Below are 13,161 nucleotides of genomic sequence, written 5' to 3'. Positions count from 1 at the left end.
ATAATTCATCTGTCAAAATCCTTTCATTAGGATCATTGAGATAAACAATGTTTCACTTTTAACTTTCTCTAAAGTAAAGTGACTGATTAATTGTTACCAGTTTCCATGCCTGATTCTGGCACAGCTGCTGCTGCTGCTCCTCAGTCTGTTGCTCATCTTTGCTACACTTTACAAAACCATTTAATCAAATCAAAGTGTATATTTCCTACAAACTAATATCACAAAACAAGTCACACATACATTTTATGTTAATACTTATTGGTTATCCTTAGCGAAAACAACACCTGATAAACAAGAAAAGTACGCTGCGAACGGGGCTCGAACTGCGGTCTCCGGTGTGAGAGGCAACTGCGTTAACTCGGAGCTACCAAGCTACGTCAATTTAAACAAGGAGGTTAGAGGCTACAACTCTTGAGGTTTAGCCTACTGTGGGTGAAAGCCAGCTAGATGATGATCTTAAGACTTTAAGGACAAAAACAACTGTGAATTCTTACCCACTGACTTCTTTCGGAAAAATCCCCAAAGCCACATTTGCTTAATTTTTGCTGTCTTTCCTGCTAATTGCCGTTAACTCGCCACTAAGTAACGTTAGTTGATGTCAACGACTGTGCAAGCTCCTCCCCTACCTGCTGCATATTCAACAGAGAGGAAGAAACGGAGTCGCCCATAGGCTACCGACAGCAAAGGAACTTATTCTATAGGCTAGATTATACCTATGTCTATTTTTACAGGCTGTATCCAGTATGTGCAAAGCCAAAGCACAATGAAATAAGGCAACTTATGATTTCGGGGGTTTACATAGGCTTTTGTCCGGTTTCATATTTGTCAGTCAACTATTCAAAATACATTCGGGGCTACACTCAAAACATTCAGGGCTGAAGCCCCGGCAAAATCGGCTGCCGCCGCCTCTGATCAGATGGACAGATTATTTCTCAAATTCTCAGGGGAGTCAGAGCTTATCCTAGGGGAGGCACTGCCTCCCCCAGCCTCCCCCCTAGACACGCCCCTCGGCGCAGGTCTATTTCGGACTGCAGGGAAAGAATAACATGGTTCTCCCATTGTAGATATTTTGGTGTCTGCCTAAGTGATAGCCTATTTAGGACTGCCGAGGCAGATTTAATGATAATCTCGCAATCAGCTAAAGGCTTCTCATCTGCACTTTCCCACGAGTGTAACGGAACCAGCTCGCGATTATGATCTGCTCTTCTCTCTGGTGCAAGGGTGCAACAGCTGGGCTTCCCTCGATATTGCGGAGTGCAGACCTCAAAACTGATGTGACCAATTTCAATTCTAGTGAGACTTTTCTAGTTTAAAGTGTTACAGAGGAAGTCAAGTCAAACCTCTCAAATGGTAGGCAGCCCTGACATGCCAAACAGCACTGAGGAGGGAAAGATCAACACTGTGCTTTGCGATAATTATTTTTTTTCATTCATTACATTACCTTTACAAAATTGTTTCATGAGTTAAAGTAACTTATATTTGATATGAAATAATCTAAAGGTAGAATCTATTAGACCTCATTTTATATCAACAATGGCAGTTTTAGTTAAAGTTTCAAGATGCGTTTCAGCTTGTACTTAATTTGATCATAAATACTATAATTTGTTATTATTACTATTATTTAAGACTAGGTTACACTGACCTAACCATTGTAATGAGGAGCCTTTCCTTCTGTGTAATTCAGTCTGAATGATGTCACTGGATGCATGTCCTTGTACTTTATGGAGGCCCAAACCTGCATAAATAATAAATAAATAAATGTAATAATAAAAAAATAAATAAAGGAATAAATGTCTTGATAAAAACAAATATAAATCGTTTTTAAGTACATTTATTCCTGAATTTATTGTTGTATGGCTTTATTCTTTATGACTTTATTATTTTCTATATTTATTTTAAACTTTATTTTTATTCTTTTTAACTTTTATTTATTCATTTATTTTGCATATTTCTTTTATTTATGTGTTAATTTATTTTTTATATTTATTTATTCCCACATATATTTATTTCCATATTTATATATTCCCATATATATTTATTTATTTATACATGTATTTATTTTTACTTTTGTGCAACATGGAAATGAGGGAGGCGGTCCTTGCGTAGCTCCAGTGCATCATTGGTTAAGAGCTCAATAGTACTTATCGGAAGCAGATGGACGTCCCATCTTAGCACCCCCTGACTCGCACATATTTTGAATATGCAGGGAACGTTTTGCAGAGAGTTTAACAATCCAGTATGTGCTTCGACATACATAACGGCATACAGCTCTCCTAAACCATCAATAAGCACCTCTACTCTAAATGAAACATAGTCATTTGATGCATGGTTATCGACTTCATTCGCAAGTTGCGCAACTCTCTAGATATATGTGAAGCGTCAGATATAGTTTTTTTATTTAATTTTTTTTTATTGCAGAACTTATATATATACATACATACATGCATACATAAACAATCAGGAAAATTAAGCATGGTTGTGTCTTTTACAATGAACAATCATAACAACAGAAATCAATAGTATGGATTTGCGGACATCAAAATATGAATTTATATACACAGAAAAAAGAAAAGCATAAGGTTAAAACATATAATTTTTTAACATATAATGAGCAAAAAACTTGCTCATTTTGTGGTTTTGTTGAAGAAACAGTTCCCATTTATTTTGTGATTTTAGTATAACCAATAAATCTTGGATTGACTTAAGCGCTTATGTTTTTATCCCCACAAATAGCTATAGTTTACACAATATGGCTATGACCTAACATCACATCAAAACAAGTCAAGAGTAATCGAGCACACGCTTCAATCTACAATAAGCCAATGGTAAGCAAGACCCGCCCACATAATTATCATACAAGAGATAGAAATCTAAGAATAAATACAAAAATAAATAAATGTGGGAATATTTAAATATAGAAATAAATACATGTGGGAATAAATAAAAATAAATGAATGCATAAATAAATAATAATAAAAAAAAACAAATAAAAGAATAAAAATAGTTTTAAAGAACAAAAATAAAAGGTGAAAAAAATATATTCGTTTTATCAAGACATTTATTCCTTTATTTATTTTCTTATTACATTTATTTATTTATTATTTATGCAGATTTTGTCCTCCATAGTACTTGAAAACCATGAACAAAACTACTTAAGATAAAAGGAAATGCGACTCAGGATGCATTAAATACAGGTTATGTTTTTACTATGGTGGGTCACCACTTGATTTCCAATGTAAAATCTGTCCTGAAGCAAAACCAGTTGATAAGCACTGAGTTAAAGGTGCAGACAGGAGTTGTCTGACTGCGCTGTTGCGCACCTACAGTATATGCTAATTGTTAATAAACAAAGGGCTACTTTAAAAGCTCACATAGCTGATGTTATTTTTCATTTAGTAGTTAATTTAACATGTAAAGTAACATGCTTTAGTTATATAACATGTTATATACAATAGTTACATGCTATTTTTTTTATCATGTTTATAATTCAGTGAATTATTATTATAATTATGTTAGCTTTCTTATTTTTTCTATTTATTTTCAAAAGGGAGACTTTTTATTTTTACACATACTTCCATGAAAAATGGTTTCAATTATAATAAAGCTTTTGTTCAACCAACCAACCAACCAACCAAAAAAAAAACAAAAAAAACCCTTCTGTTTACACTCCTTTAAGGGTCATTGTAACTGATAATAATAATTGTGTAATACCGTATGCCATGATACCGTGAAACCGTGATATTTGCTGAGACTATTATCGTATTGTGAAAATCTCATACCATTGCAACCCTACTGCTCACTGGGTGTGTTTTGTTTTTGGCACCATTCTGAGTAAACTTGGGAACTTTTGTGTCTGAAAATCCCAAGAGATCAGCAGTTACAGAAATACTTAAACCAGCCTGTCTGGCACCAAAAATCATGCCACAGTCGAAGTCACTGAGATCACATTTTCCTCCCATTCTGATGGTTGATGTGAACAATAACTGAAGCTCCTGTTCCGTATCTGCATGATTGTATGCATTGCACTGCTGCCACAGGATTGGCTGATTAGATAATCACATGAATATCTAGGTGTGCAGGTGTTCCTAATAAAGTGCTAAGCGATTGTATATTTTTTGAGCATATTATCTGAAATACTTTTTTTTTTTTTTTTTTTAAGAGTTGAATACATTGCTCATATGTTGTTCTTTATGTTCAGAAGAAATGTTAGCTTTTTTTGAACAACCACTCCAGTGGCCCTATGAGCTGGCGTTATTGCACTCTGCATCAAAGATGATAAAATCAATTTTCATCTTCATTGAATCACTAGAGTGACTAAATTACTCACTGGTTCTGTATGGCATTATTCTTTGTGGAATAGTTTAGACCAGAGCTTTCATTTTCATTTTGAGTATTTGTTTGCAGTTTGGAATTGCAGTTTGGCAGTGGCAACAATGGCTGGATACAATGTGTTGCATGCTGTTGATAGCAAAACATTCAGGTGTTATAGTGGCATGTATTTGTAACAGTTAATTATTTAACATAATAGAGTGCCCTATTATGTTTTTAAACTGTATTTCTTAAGAAACCAAAGTCTATTTTTGTTGCCTCTTAATTTAAAAAAAAAAAAACAAAATAGCATGGCCTGGTCAAAAAACATTTGTAACTTTCTGTTATGTATACCTTGTCTTGTTTCACTGTTGCCCTTTTGTTTGCCATTTTTGTCACTTTTGCATTTATTAGTTTTCACTTTTGTCCCTTGTGTAACTCCATATCTCTTTGTTAGCTTTCGTGTTCACCGTTCATTGTTTGCACCTGCCCTCGTTTATTTGCCATTTTGGTTCTGTTAATCACCTTGTTATCTTGTTTGAGTTCTGTTTGTTCATTGGCCCCTTTTTCCTATGTTCATGTATTTATACCCTGGTTTTTGGTTCAGTCCTTGTCTATCGTTGTTTGTTGTTAGACTGGTATGTGTTCCCTGCCCGAGTTCTCTGTTTGTTTTCATCGTGTTTAGTTTTCAGTTTTCAGTTTTATTTCCCCATTGAGGGTTGTTCCTTTGTGTTTACTTGTTTGTTTATTTAATAAAATCTAAACTGCATTTGGATCCGCATCTCCTCGTCTGCCTCGTTGCTCAATCGTTAGACCGCCATGGATCCAGCGGTTTTACGTGCCAGATACCACCTGCTCTGCCTGAGGCAAGAGGACCGTCCGATTGAGGCCCATGTCCGTGACTTCCTTAAACTTGCGGCTGTTGCAGACTTCCCGGACACCTCCCTTGTGGTCTTCTTCAGGGACAACCTGTGTGGCTGGCTGAAGGAGCGGCTGCCGCCGGCATCACACGGCTGGACTCTCCGCGACTTCCTGGAGGTGACCTTATTGTTGTGCGGCTCCCCGTTCACTGTGGACCCTACCTTCCCACCTACTGTGGAGACTCTTCAGCCGTCCCAGGCTCTCACTGTTACGCCTGCCCCGGTCTGCGAGCCAGAGCCTACGCATGTCACGGTGAGCGAGCCAGAGCCTACGCATGTCACGGTGAGCGAGCCTGCGCCCACGCCTGCCCCGGTCTGCGAGCCAGAGCCCACGCATGTCACGGTGAGCGAGCCAGAGCCCACGCCTGTCACGGTGAGCGAGCCTGCGCCCACGCCTGTCACGGTGAGCGAGCCTGCGCCCACGCCTGTCACGGTGAGCGAGCCTGCGCCCACGCCTGTCACGGTGAGCGAGCCTGCGCCCACGCCTGTCACGGTGAGCGAGCCTGCGCCTGCGGCCTCTACCGTCAGCGAGCAGGAGCCCTTGCCAGCCACGGCCAGCGAACCTGAAGCCACGCTGACCAGGAACAGCATCCCAGCTTCGCCAGTCGCATCAGCCCGGAGGAAGAGGAGAAGGGGAAAGGTCTCTGCTCTCCAGCCTCCGCCTGCCGCAGCCCCATGCCCTAAACCCCTCTTGGCTCTGCCGTCAGCGCCCAGCGAACCAAAGCCAGCGCATACCACGGTAACCCAGCCAGTGCCTGTCACCTCAGAGGTCAGTGAGCCAGTGCCTGTAGCCTCGACCGTCCCAGAGCCAGCGCCTGTAGCCTCGCCCGTCCCTGAGCCAGCGCCTGTAGCCTCGCCCGTCCCTGAGCCAGCGCCTGTAGCCTCGACCGTCCCTGAGCCAGCGCCTGTAGCCTCGACCGTCCCTGAGCCAGCGCCTGTAGCTATGACCATCCAAGAGCCAGCAGCCACGACCGTCCAAGAGCCAGCGCCAGTAGCCACGACCGTCCAAGAGCCAGCGCCACTAGCCACGACCGTCCAAGAGCCAGAGCCAGTAGCCACGACCGTCCAAAGGCCAGCGCCAGTGGTCGCGCCCGTCCAAGAGTCAGCTCCTCTCAAGCTTCCCAGTGCTCCGCCTTCCGAGCCTTCCAGAGCTCCGCCTTCCGAGCTTCCCAGTGCCCCGCCTTCCGAGCTTTCTAGTACTCTGCCTTCCGAGCCTTCCGAGCTTTCCAGAGCTCCGCCTTCCGAGCTTCCTAGTACTCTGCCTTCTGAGCTTTCCAGAGCTCCGCCTTCCGAGCTTCCTAGTACTCTGCCTTCCGAGCTTTCCAGAGCTCCGCCTCCCGAGCTTCCTAGAGCTCTGTCCTCCGAGCTTCCCGAGTTTTCCAGAGCTCTGCCTCCCGAGCCTCCTAGGGCTCCGCCTCTCAAGTCTCTCGAGTCTTCCAGGGCTCCTCCTCCCGAGCCTCCCAGGGCTCTGCCTCGCAAGTCTCTCGAGCCTCTCAAGCCTTCCAGTGCTGCGCCTCTCAAGTCTCTTGAGCCTCTCGAGCCTTCCAGTGCTCCTCCTCCCGAGCCTCCTAGGGCTACGCCTCTCAAGTCTCTCGAGTCTTCCAGGGCTCCGTCTCTCAAGTCTCCCGAGCTTTCCAGAGCTCCTCCTCCTGAGCCTCCTGGGGCTCCGCCTCTCAAGCCCCTCGAGCCTTCCAGGGCTCCGCCCCTCAAGCTTCTCGAACCTACCAGGGCTCCGCCCCTCAAGCCTCTCGAGCCTTCCAGGGCTCCGCCTCCTATGGCTCAGCCTCCTATGGCTCCGCCTCCCGAGCCTCCCACAGCTCTGCCTCCCTAGCCTCCTACGGCTCCGCCTCCTGCGGCTTCGCCACCCGAGCCTCCTACGACTCTGCCTCTCAAGCCTCCTACGGCTCAACCTTCCTCGGCTCCACCTCCGAAGCCTTCCAGCTCACAGCCTGAAGAACCTCCTACAGCGCCACCTCCCTCGGCCCCGCCGCAAGAGCCACTCCCGGCTCCGCCTCCGAAGCCCCCCACGGTCCTGCCTACGCCTCCTTCGGCGCCGCCTCCCAAGTCTTCTACGGCTCCGCCTCCGAAGTCCTCCTTGGCTCCGCCTCACGCGGCACCGCCGGCCCCTATCCTGCGGCCACCACCCAGGACCCCCAAGCCTACCCACATCCCGTGGTCAACTCCCAGGCCTCCTGAACCTGTCCTTGCCCTGCGGCCAGGCCCCAAGCCTCCTGAACCTGTCCTTGCCCTGAGGCCAGCTCCCAGATCTCCTGAACCGGTCCTTGCCCCATGGCCATCTCCTAGGCCACCAAAACCGGCCTCTGTCCTGTGGCCACGTCCCAGGTCCCCTGAACCGGCCCTTGGCTCACAGCCACCTCCCAGGCCATCAAAACCGGCCTCTGTCCTGTGGCCTCCTCCTAGACCCCCTGAGCCGGCCCTTGCCTTATGGCCAGCCCCCGGGCCATCTAAACCTGTCCCTGCCCGGTCGATACCTCCCTGGCCCCCTAAACCTGTCCCTTTGTGCCCCCATAGACTGCTTGCCTGTCCTCTCGGCCCCCTTGGACTTCCTGCCTGCCCCTGGTGCCCTCATTTTGTTATTGAGTTTTTTGTCCTTGGTTTTTTTCTTTAGGATCGTCTGGAATCCGATCCTTTGAGGGGGCTCTGTTATGTATACCTTGTCTTGTTTCACTGTTGCCCTTTTGTTTGCCATTTTTGTCACTTTTGTATTCCTTGGTTTTCACTTTTGTCCCTTGTGTAACTCCATAGTCTCTTTGTTAGCTTTCGTGTTCACCGTTCATTGTTTGCTCCTGCCCTCGTTTATTTGCCATTTTGGTTCTGTTAATCACCTTGTTATCTTGTTTGAGTTCTGTTTGTTCATTGGCCCCTTTTTCCTATGTTCATGTATTTATACCCTGGTTTTTGGTTCAGTCCTTGTCTATCGTTGTTTGTTGTTAGCCTGGTATGTGTTCCCTGCCCGAGTTCTCTGTTTGTTTTCATCCTGTTTAGTTTTCAGTTTTCAGTTTTATTTCCCCATTGAGGGTTGTTCCTTTGTGTTTACTTGTTTGTTTATTTAATAAAATCTAAACTGCATTTGGATCCGCATCTCCTCGTCTGCCTCGTTGCTCAATCGTTACACTTTCATAGTCATACTCTCTTGAAATTCACTAAGGTTGGCAAGGTTAAAGTCTGTTAGCCGCCAGTTAGTGTGAGAGAATCTTTAATGACTGTTGCTTACCTTGTTAGGCAGGACACCGCATCACCTGTGGTGCACTATAACCATTAGACTAATGAGCTGTTGGCTGGATTTTTGTCTTGAAGTTTTCTCTGGCTGTAACTGTTCCGTTTATATTTCTTTTGCATGCAAAATTGAGGCCATTAAAGGTTTGTTTCAGTAAAACAATGCCATTCTGAAACTGCAGAAGGAGGCAGTGAAATTGGCACTGTGTGAAAAAAAAAAATAATAATAGCATTCTTTGCTGATGTTGATGTCCTTTGCTTAGCGCCAGCATGCCACATTTGCACCATCATTGTTGGATTCATTGCGTGAAGTGCTGTAGATCTGAGGGGTAATTCACTTCCTATTATCACAGTAGGACTTTTCACACTGTGCTTAACTCCAGGTTATCTTCATTCTAAACCCTGCTTTTAACCCCGGGTAAAGCAACGTTTCACACATGTAATTTTGCAAGGGGGTTAGCACCGTTTTTTACCTGGGGTTTTTACCCTGCTCCAGAGCAAAAAAAGAAAGTTGTTTAGCAGCAGACAACCAATCATATAAAGCCTCAGTACTTGCCTCATTAAATTAATGTGCTTGGTCCCATCACTGAAACTTTCACATGTTGTTTATGTTCTCCGTCTAAAGGAAACTGGTAAAGTGTCAAACAGTGGTGGAAAACACAAGTATTCTGTGTTTATGTGGCATATTTCTGAAGATAAAATACAAACAGAGCTGAATTACTTGCCGACATTTCCACAGAACATTGACAGGTTGCGTGTCCATGGCAAGCCTTATTCATCCAATCATTGTTTCGACACCCCAAATAAGCAAATAAGAATGTTAACCCGGGGTTTGCGAATGTACAGTGTGATCCATCGGAACATGAATACCCAGGATTATTTATTAATCCAGGGTAAAGTATGAATGGTGTGAAACATAATAACCCAGGATTCTGTATGGGTTTGGTATTACCGGGGTATAACGATTTGAAGCATGAAAGACCTAATATATGCCTTGTCCTAACGTTCCACCACCATCACTGAATCTCTTCTCCTTCATTTTCTCCCCTTACCATTTTCTTTGAATGCTGAACCAAATTCCTCGAAAGCACAATCTTATCTTGCTAGTAAAAATCTATTTTGATTAAAAGTCTTATTATTAAATCATTAGCATTCCCATCATTCACAAAGTTCTACACATCCTCCACCCCTTGCATGTTTATTTATAAATAACTGTCTGATTTTACAACTCTTTCAGCTACAGATTAGGGTGTAGTATAGGCTCAGCTCTTCCATTTTAACACATTTTAGCATGTGTTGATCCATTCCACTGAATTTCACAGTTATTTTCCCCCAAAATCAGCATAGAAAATTGCTGAAGTAGTCTGTAGATTCCATCTAGGCCTGATTAGTAGTAGTGTGAACCACTTAAATAGTCTTGTTTTTATTGAACAACAAGCCCTTACAAAACCTGTCAAAAATCCTGGTCCTGTTTGACTCAAAAGATATAGAAAATAAAGCCTATTTTAGGGCCATTAGGGTTTAGTTTTATGCCAGATTCTCATTACAGCAGTGTAAAAAAAATTCTATATTATTACATTTGTGAAGTATTTATACACCATAGAATTACTGCCTTTATTTTCACAGATTTTATTGAAAAAAAATGTTTACAACAGTAAACTTAAAAAATTACCTGCAGTAAAGAGAATCATCATTGAAAACAATGCGAATAATAAAAGTTAAATGTCTGGATACATTACAGTAATGCGAATTTTGTTGTACAATGTGCTCAAGTTAAAATATTTTTACAATGAAAAAAAAGAAGGTAAAAAAAGTGGTCCTAAAATGTACAGTTGACTTTATTTCCTTTATTCAAATGTGAGAGAGAGAGAGAGAGAGAGAGAGAGAGAGAGAGATTGATTTATTTGACCTATGTCCAGGAAAATTTCTTGACCAGTTTTGTGAGGATTATATATGCAGAAGAATTCCACCAACACGATTTGAAACGAGAAAAACCCAGCCTTTCAGATTGGAATGTTTCCACGTCATAAATTACCGGCCTTCAGCCGTAACCCCCACACAGTTACACCAGGCTGTTCTGTGTAAGGTTGCAAGGACCATCAGATTTGCACAACTCTAAGACATTTCATCTTAATCTAACCTTGCTAGATAATGCTGAAAATCACTTTGAACTTTGGTAACGTTTGTACCAGACATATTAATGATTATAGACTAATAGAATAATGATTATAATGATGGACCTCTTTAAAATGTGTGCAGCAATGTGCAATCACATATAATTGATAAATATAATCTTTCATTTTGTAGGATTCATCTCATTCTACTAAGAATGGTAACTATAAGGCTTAACTTGATAAAATGCAATGATGTGTAAAACCAATATGATTTTGTAACCAGGGATTTTCATGTTTTGTTACCTACACGTATAATATCCATGGAAAAAATTTCATATTTGGTATGCAAGCATTTGTTTGGTTACATAGAAAAAGCTGATGACAACGAATATCATGTCTCTTGTACCATTTGCACGATATAAAGTTCATCATTAAATATGCACTATTTTTGAGCGAGAAAACATATAACTTTTATAAGACTTATAAATCAGCTATCAGAAAAGACAGCCTAGTCGACCATGTAAATCTTTGGGAATGCGGACAATTTCAGTTCAAATAGTTCCAAAAAGGAAGAAAACGTTCTGTCTCTTCTCTTCTGCTCCGCTGACTGCTCAGACTTCGCGCTGACTCTTCCCCGTGTGAGATCCACGGCAGCTCGGGACTCGACGTCCCGAGAAGGAGTGAGAAGGCCTCGCTTCACCTAATTCCTAGAGACAATAAACTTCGATCATACGGAGATCAAAACATCGACGGAAAAAAATTTCGACTATTCGCCAAGAACCAAGCAACACAAGAATGCACATCTCCAACATTGTGCTCAAAGTGCTGGTGTATTAATTAAATAATTTGGGTAATACGATTGCAAATCGATGTAGACTCAAAGAATTATAAATGGTTCTTAAGGTATTGTCAACAGATTCTGTAAAGTTGATCTGTATTGATCCGTTATTTCACATTCTGTCACTTTTCACCAACCTGTCTCATGTATATATGTGTTAGATTAGATTTATGTTTAGAATAGTAATAAAGTTTGTCTGTGTTCAAAGACGACTTGACTGTGGTATATTTTGATAAACAATCTCATTCCTGTTTCTAAAAGTTTTCGCTTCAAAGCTGTACCTAAATACGTGTGATATTATTTTCAATAAGCCATGAGAATAATATCACTCCAATAAGTGAATTAATCATAATTCACTTATTAAAGCTTATTCCTTGCAGTAGAAATTGTGAGCAGAATCAACTAGACGTTGTATTACGATTTCAATGGTGGAGAATCTATGAAGACAAATAATGAAGTTATCTGTAATTTATCTAATTTATAGTGGTTGTCGAACATGACTAATTCCGTTATACATTTCATTACCTAATAAGGTACAATAAGGACAGTTTAATTTAGTTCATAGCTCACATATTTCAAGACCCTAAATTCCCTCTTAAATTTAGCACACCAAATATCCTTACATATGATAGTGGAAGAATGCGTGCAAAGTATCCTACATATTATGGTGTGAGAATGTGGGCATTTTAACTGACCCCGTCCACATCTCTAAATTATATATGCAATAACACTAAACTCTTCTGTTTTAGTCTTTTATTTAAATACATTTAAATGAAAGCACTACAGTGTATTCTACAGTAAATAAATCCTTATTGCAATAGACCAGCCTTTAGAAGTAGACCTGCAGAAGATAGTCTACAATATTATCTCAATTTTCTCTTAATTGACCAGACTCCCATATGTGGTTGATACTTTGTGTTGAATTGTTTTTTAAATAAATATTATCATTTAAAAGTACAATTATTATACCATTTTGTATTTGGATTCTTGACGGAATTTGGTTAAACTAAAACTGGAATCTCAGAAAATTGTGTGGAAGAGTAGCTCTTCCTAATATGGGCTCAGGTTGGTTAATATGCAAACAATTTAATTTCTGGGTGGTTTGTATCAGTTTGTATTTTGTTTAAAGTGTGCCAAATATCTGAAATGCAGCAGAGTTAGTGGATAAGTTGTATCCACTAGGAAACAGTAGGAAAGCAAAATCATCATCCTGTCTGGGATGTTATTGTAGCTAGCTGTTATATTAAACATCCCACACTGATTAAAATCCCCAGTCACCATGCCTCTGCAGAACAGCTGTATCGCTCCCTACAGAGGATCTTCCAACAGCGGACTGCTTGGAGAGGCATAATGAATGGGAATGGCTGGAAAGGGCAGCAGGTGCTGTAATTCTATGGTGAATGAGCCTGACGTCCCTCCTTACCCATCATTCAGGGGCTCACCCTGTGTTTGCTGGGCCAGACTGCCTTGGTGGGGTAAATGACGCATGAATTCTGCTCTATGATTTACAGTCTGATGAGTAGCAAAACTCTCTGAGATCAAATGATCACCGAGCTTACATTTCTTCCCGCCTTCAAATCCTCTGCCATTGAGCATTTTGCAGCTGTTTTCAAGACAAAGAAATGAAAGCCTTCTGTCTTGCACTTCTGTCTTCTGTCATGAGAATGTAATGCCTCTGGTTTAGTAATGCAATAGCAAGAGAACATGAGGTGACTGTTGCCATCATCTCTAGTCTATCACCTCC

Source organism: Xyrauchen texanus, chromosome 17, assembly GCF_025860055.1.
Source record: "Xyrauchen texanus isolate HMW12.3.18 chromosome 17, RBS_HiC_50CHRs, whole genome shotgun sequence".
Lineage (NCBI taxonomy): Eukaryota > Metazoa > Chordata > Actinopteri > Cypriniformes > Catostomidae > Xyrauchen > Xyrauchen texanus.
The sequence above is the reverse complement of the archived record's forward strand: the minus strand, read 5'-3'. Positions refer to the sequence as shown.